The sequence below is a fragment of the Dipodomys merriami genome, unplaced genomic scaffold (genome assembly GCF_024711535.1).
Source record: "Dipodomys merriami isolate MVZ:Mamm:240054 unplaced genomic scaffold, mDipMer1.0.p SCAF_3, whole genome shotgun sequence".
Classification (NCBI taxonomy): domain Eukaryota; kingdom Metazoa; phylum Chordata; class Mammalia; order Rodentia; family Heteromyidae; genus Dipodomys; species Dipodomys merriami.
Window position 1 is genome coordinate 86,651,914 of NW_027204492.1, and position 23,846 is coordinate 86,675,759.

At 40.5% G+C, this 23,846-nt stretch overlaps 1 protein-coding gene across 2 annotated transcripts in view; it reads left to right on the forward strand.

Moving 5' to 3' along the window:
* The first annotated feature begins 1,506 nt into the window (after positions 1–1,506).
* LOC138840388 (protein Jade-3-like) overlaps positions 1,507–23,846 on the forward strand; it is a 121,339-nt gene continuing 98,999 nt past the window's right edge. For both annotated transcript variants that reach the window (XM_070040572.1, XM_070040573.1), the window contains exons 1-3: positions 1,507–1,544; positions 2,954–3,010; positions 15,551–15,615. The gene's annotated coding sequence lies outside the window, so the exon portion shown is untranslated. The remainder of the gene's footprint in view (positions 1,545–2,953; positions 3,011–15,550; positions 15,616–23,846) is intronic.

Genomic DNA, 23,846 nt, shown 5'->3' on the forward strand with positions numbered 1-23,846 from the left:
CTCTTACCTCCAGTAAATTATTCAAAAAAGCTGAAGTGGTGCTGTGGCTCAAGTGGTAGAGTGCTAGCCATGAGCACAAAGAGGCTCAGGGCCAGCACCCAGGACCCGAGTTCGGGGTCCAGGACCGGCAAAAATTAAACATAAAAAAATACTGAAATCTAAATAAGCTCAATGGATAGTACTAATGCAGTATTTTGGTTTTGATATTGTATTCTAATTATATAAGATGTGACTATTGGGAAAAACTAGGTGATGGCTGTGTAAGACCTCTCTGTAATAATTTTTTTTTACAACTCCCTTTAAAAGAAAGTATGTATGAAGTACTACAAATAGTTTAGAATTTACACATTTGAATATTATGAGATGAAAATACAATTTACACATTTGCATATTATGTGATGGAAATACATCTTTAACATGGAATAGTCAAATACAAAAGAGCCTAAATTACCGTTTATCCTGAAATACTTAATGAAAATGAGTATGTGTGAATTCTTCATAATTGCATAAAATACATTTACAAACCTAGAGAGGTCAAAAAAGTTTTCTGTGAAACATCTGTATCACTCAGAATTCATCTAAAGGGTCAGAACTAGAAATATATAATTAAATATAATATATAATATCTATAGATATTTCCCACTCATTAATTCAAAACTATTGTCTTAACGAATTTTGGTGCTGACTAAGCAAATACACAACCTGCAGAGCAGTTATGGAGGCTGGAAGCAGTGGGCCCAGACTAAGCACTCACCACAGGGAATCTCTATAGCTATTACTGTCCTCATCTCTGTAACAAACAGGATGGAGATCCATTCTCTGTCTCCCAGTTTCTTCCTGTCTCCCCTCTCCTCTCTCTGTCTCTTGGTGTCTGTCAGCTTCCTTCCCCCTCTCCTTTTCACCTCAGCCCCAAATTAAAGATGGTTTTTCAAGTGATTCGGCCAGTTTCACTAGATGATGTGAGACAATCTCTCCCCTATTTACAATTAGGAGTTGTTATTCTTTTTTAATGTCACCAACACACCTCTAGAGCAACACGTGGATCAGTGACTCGCAGGGAGAGAACTGACACACTGACACAGAAAGCACTGGTATCCTCAAGCACTTTGCTTGCAAAAGGACACTTGGGTTGCCAATTGTCCCTTGGCTTTATTATAGGCTCCCCAAGCCTAAGGGACCTCAGTCAGGAGTGCGCTTCGAGTTTACATACACTCACCAGCCCTTTCCCTCCCTTTCGAGTTCGCCGGGAGCAAGCGGAGCGAGGCTGGGTTCCCTTACCAGCAAGGCTTCTCCACTTCTCGGTATTGTGTGCCCCTCAGCGGGGCTCCCAGCTCCTCTGGGAAGCCGTCCATCCCCGCCCCGCAAGAGAAACGGGAGAACCCACGTGAAGTGATGCACGAGGCTGTGGGCGGGGCGAAGTGGGCGGAGCCTGGAGGCGGGAGGCGCTCGCAACCAGCTCAGCCCGCCAGAAGAGCGCACGGCGGGCAGGCGTGCAGTCGACCAGCAGACGTGCAGGCGGTGGCGGGCCAGCTAGCCGAATAAGAGTGAGCGCGTCTGGTGAAACAGGGAGGTGTGAGTGTGCTTGCGTGTGTGTGAGGGAGAGAGAAAGTGTGTCTGTGGTGTGTGTGGGGGGAGTGCTGGGTGGTGGGAGGCAGAAAGAAAGGCAAGTGGCGAAGCGTGGGAGCGCACAGTGTCAGGATACAATAGTGCTCGGCGCCGCCTTAGCCTGAGCCGCTGCTGTTGCTGCGGCCGCTGGCTAAAGCCTCCTCTGAACTGAGAGGCCTGATGGGCTGGCAGGGCGAAGGTGGGCGCCAGGCGGGAGCGGAGGCGGGTGTGCGAGGTGCGGGGGCGGCCGCGTGGATCTCAGCGGGAGTCGAGAAGGAGGGGCTGAGGGGACTACTAGGGGGCAGGTGCGAGAAAGGGAAGTGAAGAAAGCGGGCGGCGTGGGGGGCGGTTACCACGCCCACCCCTCAACCCGTGATTGGCCTCGCCCGGCAGCGTTGCGGGGGGCCCTAGTTTGGGACGCGGCGTGAGGAGCCACGAGCTCTTTGCGCCAAGGTAGGCGGACCCTGCGCGAGCGTGGTTGGGGGCGTCGGGGCGAGTAAGCTTGTGGAGTGGCGGCCTCTCCGAGGGAGGCGCGGGTGGGCGCGGAGCGAAGAGTCCGGGTTCAGCCTCGCCGCGGCCCCGGAGCGCTCCGGCTCCCCGTAGCGGTCGCCTTGGGTGTCCCCAGAGCCGGTGAGTCAGGAGCTTCTGCAAACCCAGGTCAAGTGCTTGGTGGCTCTTCCACTGACTTGTGTGACCCATCGGAGCGGGTGGCTGGGAGCGCGGCGCGGGGGCGGGGTGCGGTGCGGGGACGGGGAGTCGGGGCGAGAGCAGGAGCTGGGCTGCAGCTACTGGTTATCCTGTGAGGAGTGGAACCCCGTAACTAGTAACAGCGGTGCGGTCGGGTGTCATTTTCTCGGCGCCCCCTTCTCTTGCAGTCCTGTGCATAGTAGGGGGCTCGGGGCTCTAGCGGGAGGGTGTCCTCCATGGGCCCCAGGAGGCTTTCTGGTCTGGGGAGGAGTGAGGGTGCACCGTGGCTGTTATGGAGTAGGTGGGCGGGAAGAAGCTTGTGTAGGGCGAAAGGAGCATTGGGCATTACTGGAGAGCAAGGAGGCACCCCCTCGGAGCAGAAGCGCTGACTGGCACACTTTTCTCTTTACATTGTTGCTAGCTGCAAAGTTTGCAGGCACCTGGAGCGCTCCTGGCGATGGGAAAACCGTGCGGGCTTTGCAAGTTGCAGAGAAATTTTCCCGCAGCCCCCTCCCTGTCCCCCACCGCCGTCGACTTCGGAGAAGAGAACTTTTTGGCGGCTCCCAAGTTTGTTTTTATTTTTCGCGCCCTGCGGAGGAGGGAAAGCAGAAATAGATACATATTTGAAACTTTTAAGTCTTTTTTCCCTCCCATTTTTCAGAGCATAGCCAACGACAGCTTCTGTGAAGTTTGCACCTGAAAACCTGTGGGATCTCAAGTGAGTGATCATCTTTGTCTGTGGAGGCATGTTTAAATTTACGTGGTTTATGTAGTTTTGCTATGCACACTGGTAGCTTATAGAGGTTTGGCAAAATTGCCCACTTCTTTTGCTTTCTAAGTTGAAGGAAATCGATGGCCTTAGATGTGCACTGGGATATTTTTCTACCCTTACCCAGTGAGATGCTTTTATCTGTGAAGCTGAGGATGGGATTCCCGCCCGAATCCCTGCTCAATCTGGTTGTATAAGAAATCAAAACCATGTTAATGGTGAGTTCAGTGGTCTGGAGTGAATGGCCACCATATTCCCTTTATTCAGTATAATAAAGTTAACTAACTCTAAACTCAGAAAGTAATGGAAAGGTAAAGGTAAAAACTGGTTGCACAACCTCATTGCTGACAAACTGGAGTCCACTTCCCAGAGTAGTTCTCTTAAATACCTACCCTGTAGCCACTTGTCAGCCAGAGGTATGGGGGTAGATCAGGGGAGAGTGGAAATGAGAACAACTCTACTCAAGAGGTTGAGATCTGAGGATCACAGTTGGAAGCCAGCCCTGATAGGAAACTCCCTGAGATTCTTATCTTCAGTTAATCACCAAAAAGCTGGTACTGGAGCCGTGGCTCTAGTAGAGTACTAAGGGACAGTGCTCAGGCTCTGTGTTCAAGCCCTAGTACTGGTGCAAACACACAAACACACACACACAAATGAGGTCTAGGTGTAAGTACTTGAGTTTTGAAAGGATAATACCATCTCTTCAAGGGTTACCTAAGATCTCTAGAAAGTAATACTCAGTGTCCAGCATGTATTAAGTTCTCAATCATTGTTTGGTATTATTGCCATCTTTTTGTCAATTGGCAATGTTGTTACCTACAGAAGAGCTCTTAGGCCATTATTGATGCCTTTAAACAGTTTCTGAAATTTTCTGGTCAGCTCTGGTATAATCACAGTTGTGCTATTCTGACTCTAGAATCCACACATTGTCTCTCCTTTCTTCTGAGCCCTATTGCTAGGGCTTGGAAGTGTGGTATCAGTATTGGGCCATTCGTAGGGCTAAGTAAAGAAAGACTTCCTATGTTCCTCAAAGTGTTTGTGATCAGCTAGGAGCCAAGAGTGAGTGACTTTGAAAATAGCCTTTGGGCACAACTGAGTCACCTTCAGGTCTGCAGAGGAGGTTTACAGGGCCAAGTCAGGTGATGGTTTCTGACATTCATCAAAACTGGTATGAATTAGTAAAATTAAAGGACAAGAATGTGGAAGATATGTGTTTATTATTATATATGTGTTTATTAGTAATGCTTGTCTTTTCCTCTCTTGTATTTCAGTAGCCATAATTTCCATCCTTCCCCTCCCCCCCCACTCCCCACCTGAGGATACAAGAAGCTATATCTTGTCCTTTCCTTAAAGAACTGGCTGGAACTAAGTACCTATTTGGCGAGTGGTGAGAGTCATATAGGAGGCATCAAGTATTTGTGAAGATGTAATATTATACAGGGCTCCTACAAACTGATGAGAGATTCAGAGAACAAGATTTAAAAGGAGCTTAAACATGATCATGGAACATAATGTACCTACCTCCTCATGGATTTTACAGTATAGAGGAACTAAGGAAGATTAAAGTTGTATCATGGCTTCCATTAAGAAAATTTCTCATGGAGTAATTTGCTATGACCGTTACTAATCCACTTTATAAATGTGAGGTTGGTATTGGCACTATTCTAGGATCTTTTCTTTTTCTTTTTCCTTTTCTTTTCTTTTTTGTAGGTCCTGGTTTCTGTCCCTGAAGCTTTGCTCAAGAGTAGCACTATACCCCTTGCCACAGCTCCACTTCAGACTTAGTAGTTTATTGTAGATAAAAGTATCACAGAAGTTCTAGGCGGGACTGGCTTTGAACTGTGATCCTCAGATCTCAGCCTTTTGAACAGCTAGGATTTCAGGTGTGAGCCCCTGGTTAATACAATTTTTATGTATGATGCTAAGGATCAAACCTAGGGCCTTAGACTGAACTCTTGGCTGTGACATCTACCTAAAATGAAGATGCTTTAATAGCTTCGGAAGTTTCTGGTGTTCTAGGTATAGTGGATTGGAAAGCTGGAACATCATCTGCAAGCTGTGGAAAGAATGAGGATGAATGGTTGGAAATGAATGAATATAAGAATGCTAGCAAGTGGTCATTGCAGACTACTGTCTTGAGGTTTTTGGGATCTTTGTGAACCCCCCCCCCCCATGTTATTTCCTCCTTTCTATAAGTCTTTCCATGAACAGTAGTGGCAAAACAACACCAGAACTCTCTCTGCTGGGTACTAGGGAAAACATGCCTAATCCCTTAATTAAGCTTGGGAAAAGGAAGACCAGACTTTAGAGCACTACTTCTCTGAGCATGAAGACAGGATCCTGAAAGTTATGGTTTGTCCTGACATGGGGAAATTGTTCTGGGCCCTTGACCAATAGAAGACCCCTATAAGTTCATGAAAACTCCTTAAACAAGTAATTTCATTTCTACCCTGACCCAGAAGCCATGCCTATGCCCTGCTAACCAAGAAGCTATTTTTCTGATATTAGCTTATAGGCAAGAAAACCTGATCCTGGAATGTATTTTAGGAACAGCTAACTATGAATATGGTACTAGCATGGCCAGTACACTAGACTTTATTGTTCAGATCTTCTGGGAAGCTTTCTAATAGTATTCTTTTAAAAAATTTAGTTTTGATAAAATATTGTAAGTTCAAAAATGTTGCAAGATTGGTACAAAAAGCTCACTGTATTCCCTTTAACCGAGGTCACCAATTATCAGTAGTTTGTTTTCATTTATTGTATCATTTGTTTTTTCTGTTTCTTTTTCTAAATCATTTCAGCATAATTAATGAGAGATTGGTACTTGTCAAGGCCATCCTATCTTTAAGTGTCTAAGTGTAACCACTAATGTAGCAGAAAATTGATGGTAAGGCCTGACCCCCATAGATAAAAGTCTTAAGTATATCTATGAAACACACATTTATAAATCATGAGTCTCTGGTGCTAGATAAAGAAATAATCCATTGTAAATATATTGAAGATAAACCCCTTTTTTCACCATTCTTGTTGTTTGTTCCTATGTCAAACTTTATTGTTGCAAAAGAAAATTTACTCCCCAACTCAGTGACCATAATAATCTTTAACATTTTGATTCCAGCAAATGTGTGTTACTTTTGTTTACTGAAAGAAAGAATTCAAAGATGGTTAAACCCTTAAAAAAAGCTCCATATTCAGTGGAAAGAGGGTAAGGAATATTACCACAATTAGGGGGAAGAGTGTTCTGCTGAAGGGACTATCTTGGGAGAAAGGGATGGGAATACAGGCTTGGTTAAGGATGTGAAGAATAAATGTCTTTGAGTTATTTGTATGGATCTCCATCTTTTCTGAAGCTTGCTGCTCTTAGATGATATAATTCATAATGTAGGGAAGCCTTTGGTGTCTAGTACAGGGATTGTACTAGACTAAGTTGAATTTGAATTCTGACTCTTTCCCCTTGATCTAGCCAGTTACTTAACTATGTGCTTCAGTCTCTTCATCCACCAAACTGCATCTGGAAGGAATTGAAAATGTAGTTGAAATAATATTTGCTCTGCGAATACTCATTTTATCTTCTACAGAAATGCAGTATGCAGGGAATAACATGAAAAATATTAGGTATTAAAAGTGGGACCCAATTGGGCTTATTTTTTCCAACAAATAACTAATTACTAGTTAAGAAACATGATAGAGGGCTGTGAATGTGGCTTAGTGGTAGAGGGCTTGCCTAGCATGCATGAAGCCCTGGGTTCAATTCCTCAGCACCACATAAACAGAAGAATCCAGAAGTGGGGCTGTGGCTCAAGTGGTAGAATGCTAGTCTTGAGCTGAAGAGCTGAGGGACAGTGCCCAGGCCCAGAGTTCAAGCCCCATGACTGACAAACAGAATGAGTAGGAATAAACAAGGTAAAAAGTAGAGAGAAGGAATTGCCAGGAAGAGGCAACAGCAGGTGTTGTGAGAGCACAGAAGTGGCAGAGAGATTTGGAAAGAATCCACAGAAGTTTAGCTATGTGAAGTAGGAAAACATTGACAGGTCCTTAAAGGGCCTCATTAAGGATCTTGTGTTTTATTCCAATGACAATGGGAAGCTGTTAGAAGGTGTTTTTTAACCTTTTCTTAAACTGCATGTGTGTATAAAAATCCAGAAAAGTGTGTAGTGTAGTCTGTACAAAAATGGTTTAAGAAGGTCCTCAGTGCACATTTTGTGATGTAATAGAGGCAGTGTGTCTGGCCCAGATATGCAGGTCTTAGCATTTTTTACTATCTACCATGAATATTTCTTAAAGAGTTACTATGATGATGTAAGAAGCTAGATTCAGGATGGTTTAATCAGACTTACATATTTCAGCGTTTACCCAGTCTTCTCAAAAAGATTAAAAAATTGTTATTCTATGGAAACAAAAATCCAGATTTCCACCAACCCTGGAAACCTGGGTTGATGTTCAGTGTTAGAAATGAAGCTGTCAGAGCTAGGAGCAGGTGACTCATGTCTGTAATACTAGCTAATCAGGAGGCTGAGATCTGAAGATCCAGTTCAAAGCCAGCCCTGATAGGAAGTATGAGACTCTTACTCTTTTTTTTTGCCAGTCCTGGGGCTTGAACTCGGGGCCTGTACACTGTCCCTAAGCTTCTTTAGCTCAAGGCTACCACTCTACCACTTGAGCCATAGTGCCAGTTCCAGCTTTTTTTTCTTGTTTATGTGGTACTGAGGAATCAAACCCAGGTCTTCATGCATGCTAGGCAAGAGCTCTACCAGTAAGCCACATTGTCAGCCCAGAGTCTCTTTATCTCTTAATCACCAATAAAACTGGAAGTGAAGACATGAAACTTTCAAGTGTAAGGTTGACTGAAGCATAGCATGATAAATGTACTGCAGTGACTAACTGAAAAGTTAAGCTTTTTTTGTTTTGTATGTGTATGTTGTCTGTGATGGCAGACAGTACATACATGAGGATTTGGGAAGGCTTACACATTTTTTTCAATGCTTATGTATTTATTTTCATCCAGGTATTGGAGGTTTTTATGTTTTAAACTATTTCTTGTGCGCATAGTCAATTTTATGGGAGGAAAACCAGTGTTCTTATCCACTGGCCATATTTACTAGGCCACTAATGTATTTACTTTTAAGTAGTAACTGATACAAGCTTTTGCAAAGGAGGAGAGTGATTAGTTGGTAACTGAATCATCTAGGTTAGGTTTGCTCAGACATTTAGCAATTGGCAGGCTGGTTAGCCTAGGTAGGAGGACCTAAACTAAGATGGATCAATTCCTTTCCATTTGTTCTTTCCTGTAGCTGGCAGGTCTGGACTTCTTAGTATAGTGGTCTTAAAGAAGATGCCACAAGCAATTTTCAAGTGTCTGCTTGCATCACACATGCTCTTGTTTCACCAGCTAAATCACATACTTCCATGGCCAACCCAGAGTCATTGTGGGAGGGAACCATTGAAGGGGATGAATACAAAGAAATGTGAAAAATTGTAGATCTTTACTATAATGGTTCATAGTAATTAGTAATAAACATTTGCACTTAGATTGGGGACATAGTTCAGTAGTAACTTTCTGGCTAGCATGTGCAAGGCCATGGATTGTGTCTTTAGGAATTAAAAAAAATGCTTTATAATTCCTGAATTTCTGGAAATGTAAGGATTGCTTCCTTATAGTTAGTATACAAATACATTGCTTTGTTGTATTAGGTATTCTCTCTCTCCCTTCCTTCCTTCCTTCCTTCCTTCCTTCCTTCCTTCCTTCCTTCCTTCCTTCCTTCCTTCCTTCCTTCCTTCCTTCTTTCCTTCCTTCCTTCCTTCCTTCCTTCCTTCCTTCCTTCCTTCCTTCTTTCCCTCCCTCCCTCCCTCCCTCCCTCCCTCCTTCCTTCCTTCCTTCCTTCCTTCCTTCCTTCCTTCCTTCCTTCCTTCCTTCCTTCTTTCCTTCCTTCCTTCCTTCTCTGGTCCTGGGGCTTGAACTCTGGGCCTGGGCACTGTCCCTGGGTTCCTTTAGCTCAAGGCTAGCACTCCACCACTTGAGCCACAACACCACTTCCAGCCTTTTCTGTTTATGTGGTACTAAGGAATTGAACCCTGGGCTTCATGCAAGCTTAGGCAAGCACTCAACCACTAAGCCCTAGGCCCAGCCTGTACAATTCCTTTTAGTGTTAAAAATGTACTTCTTGCATTCTTTTCATTTGCATGTGTTTAATAAATATTTGTTCTTTATCTCTTAAAAACAACTATGTTAACACTTCTGGCAAATATTGTTATAACCCATTTCTGATTATAGTATATTCTAGAGACTAATATAAATAAACTATTAGGATCACCTCTTCTACCGTGTGTGAAATAGAATGATGGTTTCTCTAAGAGGAAGCCAAAGAGAGACTGAGTTTGCAAGTAAGTATTCTTGTAAGTGGCTTATCTGTTAATTGATCTTGTATAACTATATTTAAAGGAAGCCCTGGGTTTCCTCAACCCCTGTTCAAGCTTTATCACAAAAAAATCTAGTGTACTAGATTGTATACTTAGTTTTATAATTAAACAAAAAGACGTACTTGGGAATCTACCAACACCTGAGAAATGAGAAAAACATTTGGAACCTCTACTTAGAACCTTTAAATATTTCATAATTTGTAGGCAAGAGAAGAAATTCTAATGTGGGCATTGTAATAAGGACAAAAGATTCTCTAGGTATGTTTTATTTATTTTTATTTATTTATTTTTGGTTGGTCATGGGGCTGGAACTCTGGGCCTGAGCGTTGTCCCTCAGCTCTTCAGCTCAAGGCCAGTGCTCTACCACTTGAGCTACAGCGCCACTTCCATTTTTCTGGTGGTTTATTGGAGCTAAGAGTTTCATGGACTTTCCTGCCTGTGCTGGCTTTGAACCATGATCCTCAGATCTCAGCCTCCTGAGTAGCTAGGATTACAGGCGTGAGCCACTGGTGCCTAGCAGGTATGTTTTATTGGATGAAAACTTTGCTGTGGTTTCAGTGAAGAATCCAGCATAGCCCTGTGAAGTATTTAGTGGCTAGGAGCAACCAAATTGAGACATTGGCTTTTGAGCTTTGCTCTGGAAGATGTCAGATAACATTCACATAACTAACATAAGACTTTACAACAGCTTAAGGACTGAAATTATTACATAAAAATGCAACTGTGAGGTACATGTGGGGAACTACAAGGGTCTGGACATCTCAAAGTATACATTCCTCTAGAAAATTACATAGTGATAGAATCTTAGCTTCCCTTTCCTCCAAGGATAAAAAATTAAAAATCCCTAACATTTTTAAAAGTCAGTGCCTTGAAAAGAGCCATCAAAATGTATTTTGTCAGGCACTGGTGTCTCACACCTGTACTCCTAGCTTCTCAGGAGGCAGAGATTAGGAGGATCACAGGTCAAGCCAGTTGGGCAAAAAGTTAGCAAGATCTCATCACAACCAATAATTGGGCATGGTGGTGCCCTTGTTACCCTAGTTATATATGAAGTGTAAATAGGATCAGGTTGCAGGCTGACCTAGGTATAAAAGTTCCGTAGCCAGGTACCATGGCTCATGGCTGTTATCCTTAGCTATTCAGGAGGCTGGAGTCTGAGGATCCTAGTTTGAAGCCAGCCTGGACCAGAAAGTCCATGAGACTCATTGCCTTTTAACCAGCAGAAAAGCTAGAAGTGAAGCTGTGGCTCAAGTGGTAGAGTGATCCACTTCTGGCCTCTTCTGGTAATTGATTATAGCTTTTCTGCCCTAGCTAGTTTCAAACTGTGACCCTCAGATCTCAGCCTCCCAAGTAGCTAGGATTACAGGCATGAGCCACCAACACCCAGCAATATATACATTTTTGCTAACAAAATTTCTGGAAGGCTGTTCAAGACACCGATAGGCTTGGGCTTGGGCTTGGGCATGCATGGCCAAGAGATGCTGGATGGGAAGATATTTCATTGCATAAATGTTTATGTGTATCCTTTATATTTTAAGCTATATAAATTTCTTTGTCTCAAAAATGAAATATGTATTTGAAAAAGAAAAACATGATATAAGGTAAGGATGATGAGGATTTTCATGAGCTCATTTCCAAATTGACCTGGTCAGATCTATTCTGGTTCAAAAAAATACTTCCTGTCAGGTTTTTCCCTAGGAATGCCTTCATAGTGGTGTACTTTTGATTTTTATGGTACTGGTAATTGGGCACAGGGCTTTGTGTATGCTATATGCACACAGAGATCTTTTAACTATAGTCCTGCCTTTTTTCACAATGCCATATGAGTGGAATCCTACAAAATAAAGCCTTTTTTTGGTCTGAATACTCTATTCCATGTACTACTTTGTTCATTCTCCTTTTGGAAGACATATAGGATGTTCATTTTTGATAATTATGACTAAAACTGTGGTAAATATTAGCATATAAGTTCTTTGGGTGGACAAGTTCGTTTCTGAGAATTGTTTTCTTTTCTCAATTATTCTGCCTTATTCTGTGATTTTCTCCTGGAGTCTAGTGGTAAATTTATTATACTGTTACCTCATAGTTCTTGAAGAGTGTTTATTTTTTCTCTACTCTTTTTTTGTCCTTTTTTTTTAATTTGTATTTACCTGATCAGTAAACATGATCTTCAAGTTCACTGATTCTTTTTTGCCACTATCAGCTTTATTGTTGAACTTATTGTTAGTTTGAGGTTTTTATACTGGTAGGGTGTGTTTTTGTTTGTTTTGAGGGTTTTGTGTGAGTAGTACTGATAAAGGGGATTGAACTGGTCCTTCCATTTATCATTTGAGAACACCCTAGTCCTTTTTAAGAAATGTTATTTCTAATATTCCTTTTTTACTCCATCCTTCACTTTTTTCTTTGGTGGTCCTGGGGTTTGAATCCGAGGCTTTTTTTTGTGGGAAACCAGCTCACATTTAATTGTGACATTTAAAAATTGTACAAGTTTTTGATATCTGCTCTCCCAAGGCTTTGTTTTTGCTAGGCAAGCCCTCTACCACTTGCACCATGCCTCCAGGCCTTTTTACTTTAGTTTATTTTTTCAGATAAGGTCTCTATTTTTCCTTTTGCCCAGGAGCATTCTTGCCCCATGATTCTCCCGTACCTATTGCCTCCCATGTAGCTAGGATTACATAAGTGTATTACTGCGTCTGGCTTGTGGGTTGAGATGGAGATTCTTAGACTTCTTACCTGGGCTGGTCTCAGGGATCCTCCCAAATCTACACTTCCAAGTAGCTAGGATTACATGCATGAGCCTCTCTCTCCACCCAGCCAGAATTTTACTTCAAGGACATTGCTTGCTAGTCAAAAGTGTTAGCACTTGAGCCACACTTCCAACCCTAGATTCTTCCTTACAGCTTCCATTCCTTTGCTGAAATTATGTCTGGTCTTGCATATTAAGTGGTTTTTCCATTCATCCATGTCACCTACCTTTTTCCTCTCAAGGCTGGCATTCTACTATTTAAGTCACACACCACCTCCAGCTTTTGCTGGTTAATTGGAGATAAGACAGACATTTCTACCCAAGCTGGCTTCAAACTGTGATCAGGTATCAGCCTCCATTAGGAATGAACCATCAGTGCCTGGCTTAATTATGATTCTTTTAATTTTACTTATAGCAGTATTGGAGTTTTGAATCCAATGGTTGCTAGGCAGGCACTCTGCTGCTTCAGCCACACCCTTCAGGTTTTTTTTCCCCTTTAGTTATTTTGCAGAGAGAATTCCATGGTTTTAAAAGCCCAGGACTTGCCTCTCAACAACAAGCCTTCACTATTCCTGCCTATACCCTCTGGATTAACAGGCATAAGCTACTGTGCCCAGCCCTAATTATTTTTTAAAATTTCTTTTTTTCTTTTTTACTCATCCTGGAGCTTGAACTCTGGCCCTGTTCTGTCCCTGAGCTTTTGTGCTCAAGGCTGGCTCTGCCACTTAAGCTAACCTCCACTTAATGGCTTTTTTTTTGGTGTGTGTGGTTGATTGGAGATTAGTCTCACGGATTTTCCTGCCCAGGTTGGCTTTGAGCCAAGATTCTCAGATCTCAGCCCCTTGAGTAGCTAAGATTACAGGCATGAGCCACCAGAACCTGGCTTAAGTTTCATTTTGATAGTCCCCAAACCTGTGTTATACTGAAGTTTGATATGATCGCTTTGTAACTTAAAGTATTTTCTTTTTTTTCTTTTCTTTTTTTTTGTTGGTCGTGGGGCTTACTCTGGGCCTGAGTACTGTCCCTCAACTCTTCAGCTCAAGGGGAGCACTCTACCACTTGAGCTACAACGCCACTTCCTAAAATATTTTCTTGCCTTTTGTTATACCCCATAAAATGGCAAAAGCTAAACAGAAGATGCTAAGGCAAATATTTTATATTTGGAGAAAAACATTGGCTCATTCTGCTAGATGTTTAGTGTGGGATATTTGTATTAATCTAGTTAGGAGTTGGCCTGTTTTCACTATAGACACCAAAGATTTCCAATTCCTCTAGTCATTTTGACTATTTTTGTTGGCTTTGAGTTTTTCCCTTGTGATACTTCCAAAGACCTGTGTTGTTGTTTTTTTTTTAATTCCACAGTTACTAATCAGTTAGTTGGTTTGCCAAGTAGTTGTGGTTGGTTAGTGGAGTTCGGGGTAGGAGTTCTTATAGTCTTCATTAAGCATGAGATTTCAGCAGGTACTAGAACCTGAGTATTAAGTTTGTCACTGACAAAAGATTTCTGTTCTTCCTTCAGGAGTGCAGCTTCTTTTACTTTTTCACATGGTTCACTGTCCCCAGCTGTGTTGGATATCTGTCAGTGTTCTGAAGCTGTGGCTCTTAAGTCCTTCCTCCCTGAGGATTAAGCCTTTTGTTCTGTACTAGATATAAAGGAAAGGAGTCTAGGCAAGTTTCACTGTGGGTGCTTCTTTGCTGAGCCAGCCAGCACTACTCTGAGAGCTATCTCTGAAGTTTTCCTTTGTCTTCACTGGAAGAGCTTTTCTGTAGAAAAATCTTTTAAGAGTGTGGAAACTTATATGTCAAAACCCTGACCTTCATATTCTGGCTTCTGGTAATTTGTTATAATTTCTAGTTTAATCTTCCTATTAGTGTATATGCTCACAGACCTGTATAATTGTGCAAGCCCCTGTCTCTCTATATAACAGGGTATTGGTTTGTTGTGCAACTTCATTTATCTCACAGGTCCAATAAAAATAGTTGCCTTTCAGTATACCTAGCTTCTTTCTTTGTTATAAAGGTAGAAATTACGCTTCCCAGTTCTTTGTATGTCCAAGATGAAATGAGTCCTAAAGTAAGTTTTTTTTAAAAATAATTTTTAAGTGAGATTAAGTGATCACATAAATTTCACAAATTTCACAGTATTGTATGATAGTGATACTTAGTTAAAGTCTCTCATTTTAACCTTCACAAAGCAAATTGTCATTATCTTGGTCTATTAAGTTTGTGAATTTGGTAAGTTGACAACAGAACTATTTGTTTCGTGTTGGGTGATATGTACATTTCCTTTCTTTTGTGCAGTATTAGCTGTTCCCTCTTTCTCTTTCCTTCCCTCCCTCCCATTGCTGCCCTTGAGTTGCTTAGTTCATTTTCCTCAATGTCCAGTGTAGGTGATAGGCCTTCTTTTATTTTTCCCGTTTCCCTCTGGTTCTGTGCCATTCTAGCTTCTCTCACATGTGTACATATATACTATATATGAGGTCAAGAATATGGAGTCATTTAGAAATTATATGATAAATTAAGTAGATGTCCTTTGTTTCTTGAATCCTGTTTACTTTGTCATATTTCCTTGCATTTTGTATTTAACATCCACTTATCAGGGAGACCATTTGTCTCTCTGATCTTGGCTTACCTCATTCAAAATGATTTGCTCTATTTCTGTCCATTACCTTGTGAATGTCATTATTTTGTACTTTCTAATGGCTCCACAATATTCCATTATATATAGGTACCACAATTTTTGGATCCATTCTTCTGTAGTGGGACATCTGGTTTGTTCCCATATCTTGGCTATTGTGAATAGTGCAGCAGTGAACATGGAGGTGCAGATGTCCTTGTATCCTGGTTCCTGTTGCTCAGGGTAGCTGCCTAAGAGTGGTATGGCTGGGTCATAGGGGAGGTCTATATTTAGCTTTCTGAGTTACCTCTGAACTGCTTTCCAAAGTGGTTGAATTAGTGTACATTCCCACCAGCAATGCAATAGGGTTCCTCTTTCTCTGCATCCCCTCCAGCATTTGTCATTGGCTGAATTTGGGATGTGGGCCGTTCTGACTGGGGTAAGGTGGTATCTAAAGTAATTTTAATCTATATAAATTGCTAAAACAGTGTATGACATATAGAAACTTGGTACAGATTCATTTTTCTTTAACTGTCCCTTGCCTCCTTGAATGTTATAGGGAAGCAGAAACAATGATATGTGTACTTTGTAATTATTGAGCATGTTGTTGGCACTTGTCAATTGATTAAATATTAGAGTGTGATTTTGTCTGTTTAGATTGTTTTGTTAGTATTCATAACAGCTGTCATTTTTTCCTTTACATTGCTAGGTACAATTGAGTTGAATGTCCCCTGAGCAACATCCTACATTCTGAATAGAATCCAATCCTGTCTGGTAAGTAGAATAGCACAGGGTTCCCCAAGGGCTATAAAATTCCTGTTGAGTTAAGGATGTTGTAACTTGCAAAATATTAGAATCATGTGATAAATATTTGTTTTTAAACCAAGGATATCAATTTACAAATGTATGTTTGATTGTATATGTGTGTATGATATGTGTATGTATGTATGTGTACAGTGTGTTTAGTCTTGGAAGGACCATGGATTAATGTATAAGAATCCTGTATAACATCCAAAAGTTGGTTCAGATGTCCATTTTTGATGATTCTTAACTTGCCCTCCCAACATTGAAGACTAATATTAAAAAATTGGGGAGTATTACCATGTTTCATACAAGAAGCTGGAAAAAGTATAACAGAATCAGTCAATGCTTATTGAGTGCTTGCTGTCTAAATATCAAGCTCCAGATGCTGTAATCCTCAATTCCTCAAATGTACTTCCCACAAAATAAGCAATTTGTAAATCACTAAGCTATATTTTATACTTTTTATACTTTGGTGATGGGGATTGAACCTAAGATCTTGGACCTGCTAGGCATGTACTGTAAATACATTTTTTTGCCTTTTTTATTATCATACATTAATTATACAATGGATTTCATTATGACTTGTTTTAGTGATATTGGGGTATGAACTCAGTGCCTTGCAATCACATTTGGCCTTTTTACTCAATCCTGGTGTGTTCTCCCACTTGAGCCACATCTCCAATTCTGGCTTTTTGCTTGCTAATTGCAGATGAAAGTCTCATGGTCTTTTCTGTTGAAGCCGTCCTCAAAGCAAGCTCTTTTGAGCTCAGGCTCCAAGGTGGCTAGAATTATAGGTATGAGCCACCAGCACCCAGCTTATTTTTAGTTTTTTGATGAACCTCCACAATGATTTCCATAGTGTTGCACTAGTTTATAGTGTTTAAAGGATTCCTTTATCCCTATATCCTTGCCAGCATTTCTGGTTTGGAAAACATTTTGACTATAATGAGATAGACTCTTAGTGTAGTTTTTCATTTCCTATGGTTAAAGGTGTTGATCATGTCTTTATGTACTTCTTCTGAGAACTGCCCAATTTATTTGTGCATTTATTAGTTGGGTTATTCTTTTGGTATTTAATTTTTAAGTCTTTGTATATTCTGGATAGTAATTCTTTATTCAGTGAATGGCTAGCAAAGATTAACTCATGTTTGTGGGTTGTCTTATTCTGGTAATTGGTTCTTTTGATGTGCAAAATTTTTAACTTGATGTAGTCCCATTTGTCAAATCTTGCTCTTATTTACTGGGAGATTATCCTATTCAGTGAATATTTGCCTATGTTTCTACCTTTAAGTGTTATCCCATTGTAGTTTCAAAGTTTTAGGTCTTACATCAAGATCTTTTCCCATTTTGAATTGATATTTGAACTGTATGATAGGCATCCCATACTGTTTAAGAAGCTAACTGTAGATTATGACAAAGCTTGTTCCCGAAACTGATTTCTCACATCTTTTATTAAAACCTTTTTTATAGGAAATCTCCCCAATTTTGAGAAGAACATTGAGGAAAAAAATGCCATGCCTACTCAGATCTCTCTCTAAACATCTCTATCATTAGAAAATGCAACAAAGATCTCTTTTTTACATGGGTACTCTATAGTATGGCCTAGCTCAGTTTGAGCAGACACCTATGGAAGAGAAGATAGGTTCCTTCAGGGGAATTTTCCCTATGCTGTATAACCCATATATAGAGTGCCACCACCGATTTACCCACCAGGCAATGGATAAAATCCAGTACATGGAACAAGGAATATAAATGTCCTTACTTGTCTGTTCAGTTTTTATAGTGTTTTCAGATGACACAGTTCAACTGCGGATAGTTCTTCACCTGTGATTCCAAGAGAACTAGGTGTAATAAGTATCAAGCACAGTCTGAAAGGGTTTACCTCTGAGTTATTTTCCTTACTCTTTTCATACCATCAGTGATCCAACACTCATGTTCATGTTCCTTTGACCCTTTTCTCACACCTGGAATATCCTTCCCTCTTTGCCTTGCCAGTCCTACCTAGGACATGTCTTCTAAGTTCCTGCAAATTCTAGCTTGGCAAGAAACACACCACTCTACTTTCCCAAACTTTTCTATTGTACACTACCCTTTAATCTATATTCCCTCATTAAATACTGTCTTTTCTGTTGACATTGGTGCCTGATTCCATGTTTTCTTTCTTTGTATATGAATTAATTGCAGTTATACAACTAAACTTACACTTGCAGAATGATACGAAATCATCAAATTCTCTATATCTTCCACAGATTCATGACAGAAAATTGCTGCTTACTCTTCAATTAACAACAAAATATTACAAAGCTATGCTAACACACATTGAAAGAAAGGGTGTTTGTTCCTCATTGTATCGACTGAATTTTATACACTACTTTATTCAGTTAACAAGCTGAACACTAATTCTCATGTTCTGTAAAAACTACATGTAATGTGTTCTTAAAGCCACATAAGTCCTGTGGAAAATCAGTGTACATTTGCAGATAGTTTCATCTATTGCTTGGCCATATTGCCACTGTGAAAGTTATGGTAACATAGTTTGCCTAGGCAGAGTATGGAGTCAAAATTAGATTGTAGGCAGCATTCCCTAGTGTAATCATGGTTTCTTGTCTGCATCAAGATTTCTTACTTACTTAAATGTTTTAAAAAAAAAAACCAGGCAAGCCCGGTGCTGGTAGCTAACTCCTGTAATCCTAGCTACTCAGGAGGCTGAGATCTGAGGATCGCAGTTCAAAGCCAGTCTGGACAGGAAAGTCCATAAGACTCTTATCTCCAATTAACCACCAGAAAATCAGAAGTGGAGCTGTGGTTCAAGTGGTAGAGAGCTAGCCTGGAGCTGAAGAGCTCAGGGACAGTGCCCAAGCCCAAAGTTCAAGCCCTATTACCACTACTACCAACAAAAAAAAAACCAGGCAATTTTGCATTTTCTAAAATAGACAAAACTTAACTGTAAATAGCTATATCCTGTTTGCCTCACATGAAACTCACATCTTATAAACAGAGGTAGATGTATGTGAGTGTGAAAAGTATGTGTCTGTGCTCTTTCAGGTCTGCTCTCTTGTTGTGATCTTAGTAATATGCATCCTATTTATAGTTACACATTCTAAAGGTCTCTTCCTTACACATTGATCATTTTCCCTGCTATTAAGCTACCATTGAGTTCTGGCTGTCCATTGCATAATAGTATCCTTACTCTTGAGAGTCTGATAGTCATGTCATTATGTATCTCACCATATTCACCTATTCTCAAGTCTTCTACCCACTTCATCCATGTTTTCTTTCACCAGTCTATAAATATACTACTAGATTTCCTAGTCCTCACTTTTTATTGTCTTTGCCTAGAAGGTTCTCTCCATTCCTTCAGGTTTTTTCCGTCCTAGATATTTCTTAAGAGTTATCTTTTCCACTTCAGTGGTTCCTTCCCACCTCTAGAGCCCCAATGGACTAAATATGCTTAATGTGTACTGCCCAAATGAATTAGTGTGATAAGAGTACTTAATGGCCACAATGTCATTTCATCTTTCTAGCCCACCCCTTTACAGTGTGACTTTAAAGCTCCTCATATCAACTGCTGGAGTCATTATTCCTTGAATGTGGAATATCCTTCTGACTTGCTTTGGCCAATAAAATACAGCATTTTATTATTAGTTATTTTAATATTGTACTAAAATACAGTATTTTGTCACCCCAAATTTCTCTGAGTGACAAATAGCCTAGGTCTCAAGGAGTGGTATCTTTTCTCTTGCTCCCTGAGTCATGTGTAGGTATGTGAAGAGTCCCCAGCTAGCCTTCTGGAAGAAGAGAGTTGAGGTGGGGAGAAAACCTTAGTCAACATTCAAGCATCTAATATATGAATGAGGCCATCTTGGCTTTTCAGCCCCAGTCATATTACAAGGTGACTGTCACTGCATGAAGAGCCCTAGGAAAGATTAGACTGCCCACCCACTCAATTCCAATCCAAATTGCTAACCCATAGAATTGTGTGCAAATAAAATGGCTTTTACTTGGCCACTAAAATTTAGTATGATTTACACAACCATGAATAACTGAAAGGGCAGGGTTTGGCCAGTAGCCAAGACCTTGCAGGCATGTCTATGGTAGTTTTCCCAGTAAGATTGTAGGTCACTGTCATTGTGGTGTCACTGTAGTGTCATTCCTGTCTTTTCTTAATAGACAAACCATAGTTTGCAGTCCTCATTTCTCTTCCTGGCACTCAGGACAGTTCCAAGTTTGTCCTCAACACATTTTTCCAGAACAGTTTGATTCCTTACTCCAGTGGACCAACATTTATCCGTTTATTCCATCACAGCTCTTCTATCCTGACAGTTTGTTCTCTCCATCAACTCCTTGTTGCATCCTTCCTACTTATCCCTGTTCACTTACTCTAGAGAACCTCCCACTGAAAACCTTGGTGCTAGAAAGCTGTTCTTTGTATTATCAGCCTTCAGTCATCACTCTGAGCTCTTACTAACTGAACATGTTCTTATAATTTTGATGGACCTTAGAAATGGGAACAAATCCTGTCCAGTTATAAAGACAAAAACAAGGTTGATAGCAGTGTCTAAACTAAAACCAATATCTTAGACAGATTATTACCTAGTTGTTTGTCTTGTGTTCTTCCATTACCTGTTTGTTTCAGGTGTGTTAAAAAAACTGCATTATTAACTATCCTATGGAAATTCTTTTGAGGAGGGTATACCTTTTACTGTTTTACTCTCCCCCTTTTTATCCCCATTCAGTGATGCCAGTAACCACCAAATGCATCAGTAATCAGTAAATAATTGTTGATGCATTGATATTTAAAACCAGTTATGCTTAGTACTGTTCTATATCTTGTTTGTAGTATAATTACAACTTCATTTGCCAACTTGAACTATGTTGGAAAGGGAAAATTATACTATATATAATTTTTAATTAAGATAACAGCAATTATGCTGAATAAAACTATTTGATACATATAACTAAGTGTATGTTACTGTGTGAAATGCAATTTGGTTTTCTGAAAATAAACTTGCACGATAGTCACTCAGTAAGGTAAGTTTCTTCCTTCCTTGCACACAAATGTTTTATGATCATCTTTCAAAGCAACTATTGAAAGCTGCCTTGTAGGAGGCAGCTGAATCTCAGATGATTTCTAAGATCCTTTGATTGGTTTGGAAGGTAAGTAAATGTTTTAGAATGCTTATGGAAAGTAAAAACTGAAAACAGAACCACACTGTTCAGAAGGTGGTAATACCATAGGTCTGTAGTTTCAATTTCAAAGGCTTAAATTCAGGTATAAAATAAACTATTAGTCCCTTACTAACAGATTAATTGAAAATTAAAAATAATTTATGCAAGGCAATGGTGACCTATAATCCTGCCTGCTCAAAAGGCTGAAACAGAGAATAGAGGTTCAGAGCTAGCCTGAATAGACATGATGAGATTTTTAAATTCCAGTTAATCAACAAACTAATGTATACCAGCTGTGAGCAAAATAGCTGAGTGAGATCACAAAGCCTTGAGTTCAAGTACAAATAAAAAAGTTAAAAAAGGATGATGGAATGTCCTTAATGTTATCTGCAGGTAATCAGCCCCACTGGCTGAGAGGCCCAGTCAAGAATGATTAGTTCTCTAGGATATTGCATCTTTGTTTGGATGATTGCTTACTAATTATTGGGTCTAGACTCTGAAAATCACTTGTCAGCCTCTGGATTTTTGTCTAGTAGCGATGCAAAAATTTATTTGGTAGAAGAAATGATCCCAAAGACTTTGTATTAATTCTCCTATAGGGCATAACCACTTTTCTGTATAATTTAGAAATCTAACATTTTTACTTTTTTTTTTTGGGGTCCAGTTGTGGGGCCTGAACTCTGGGCCTGGGTGCCGTGCCTCAGCTCTTCAGCTCAAGGCTGGCGCTCTACCACTTGAACCACAGCGCCACTTCTGGCTTTTTTCTTTTTGCTTATGTGGTGCTGAGGAATCGAACCCAGGGCCTCATGCATGCAAGGCAAGCGCTCTACCACTGAGCCACCTTCCCAGCCCCCTAACATTTTTACTTTTAATGTCTGTATATACTAAGCCTGTCAAGTATGCATTGAGCTAGCTTTACAGACTGTCAGTGTTCTTTAAATCTTTGAAATGTTTTCATTCTGTGTTTCTTGTTCATCTGTCACATTTTTAATTTTGAAAGTTACTTATATACATTTACTTACATAAATATATGTATGTATGTGTGTATATATATATATTCATGTGTGTGTGTGTGTGTGTGTGTGTGTGTGTGTGTGTGTGTGTGTGTGTGTGTGTGTGTGTGTGTGTGTGTGTGTGTGTGTGTGTACTGGTGTCATACTGGGTCATAACTCAGGGCCTGGTTCTGTCCCTGAGCTTTTTCTTTTTTTGGGGTCTGGTCGTGGGGCCTGAACTTTAGGCCTGGGCACTGTCCCTCAGCTCTTCAGCTCAAGGCTAGCACTCTACCACTTCAGCCACAGTGCCACTTCTGGCTTTTTTTCTTTTTGCTTATGTGGTGCTGTGGAATTAAACCCAGGGCCTCATGCATGCAAGGCAAGCAAGCGCTCTACCACTGAGCTACCTTCCCAGCCCTTGTCCCTGAGCTTTTTTGCTCAAAGCAGCACTTGACCACTTGAGCTATAGCTTCAATTCTAGGTTTTTTTGATAGGTTTGTGGCAATTAGAGTCTCACAGACTTTCCTGCCTTTAACTTTGAACCACAATCCTCATGTCTCAGCCTTTTGAGTAGCTAGTATTACAGGTGTGAGCCACTCGTAGCCCAGATGAAAATTCTGTTTTGCTATCCATACATCCTACAACACTGCTTATAAGTCATTCCTCAGCCTCAACTCTTGTTTCTCTTTCCTTTGCTTCCTGGGATTATAGGCATGAGCTGGATCCATACCCAACTGGATACTAATTTTGAGTTGGTGTCAGGTGCTTCAAATACCTATATCATTATGATAGTAATTGAAGAGGTCTTCACAGGGTAAAAAGACTAGATACTTCTGCAAGTACACAAGAACAGGGTAGAAAGATTTTCTGAAACTACTCTCATAAAAAGGGATACTGATAGCTCTTGTGTTCTTAATATATTATCTAAGTTGGGAAGATGACATTAAGGATGTTTTGTTTTAGGAGTTCCAGAGCAGACATACAGTACCCTTTCCTATCAAACATTATTCCTATAATCTACTTTGGTTAGTAATGGCTATAAAATAACTAAATGTTAACAATAAAAATTGACAGACTACTAACACCTTAAAATAAAATTGATAGCTTTGGCAGCTACAACTTGTAATTTGGCCTCAGGTTTATTTTAACCCTTTGCTGCCACACTACTGAGCGAGATAATCAAATCAACAGGTTCATCAAGTGCCCAGTGTTGTGGGCACTGTGTTTGACCCTGTGTATCACTCTTCCCTATCCTATGCAGGCTCCACTTAGTTTCAGTCACTGATCTGCAGTTGTCCCGGTGTCTGAAGAACAGAGCCTCAGTGGAGAATTGCAGCCTTGCTTTGTCAGCTTCCAAAGGACTCAAAATAGATTTAATCAAAACAGTAGATCTTTTTCATATTAATCAAAAGCTTAGTTATCTGCAAGACCATTGAATATTTTTTTTTAATTGTATTTTATTTTATTTGAGAACATACTGTACAGAGGGGCTACAATTACATGGGCAGGATAATGCATACATTTCTTACCAAGCATTGCAGCCTCCTCCTTTGTTTACCCTTCACTTCCCTTCCCCTCCTCCCCCCTCCCCCACCCAATTATACCCCCCTCCCCCCTCCCCCCCCACACCGACATTGTAAAGCTGGTTTTGACATGACATTTTGTACTTCTCATTGTTGCAACAGGTCCACCTGAATCCTTAAACGACTTGTTTGTCCCCATCTCCTCCACATGTTATACTGACATCAAATATAGTGAAAGCGGGGGTTACACTGTGGGGGAGGGACATACAAAGCAACAAAGAAATAATCTTATAAATGCGTTAGAAACACATGCATGAAAGAAACGAAAACATTAAAATACATATTTAAGGGTTCATTTTCCTAACATCACATTATCTGACCTTTTCCGCTTGACTCATACCTATACTAGATATTGCAAATAAGGGAAACCATGGGACCTATGCTTCTTTGGGCCTGGCTTACTTCACTTAATATAATTTTTTCCAAACCTTTCCATTTCCTAACAAATGGGGAAATG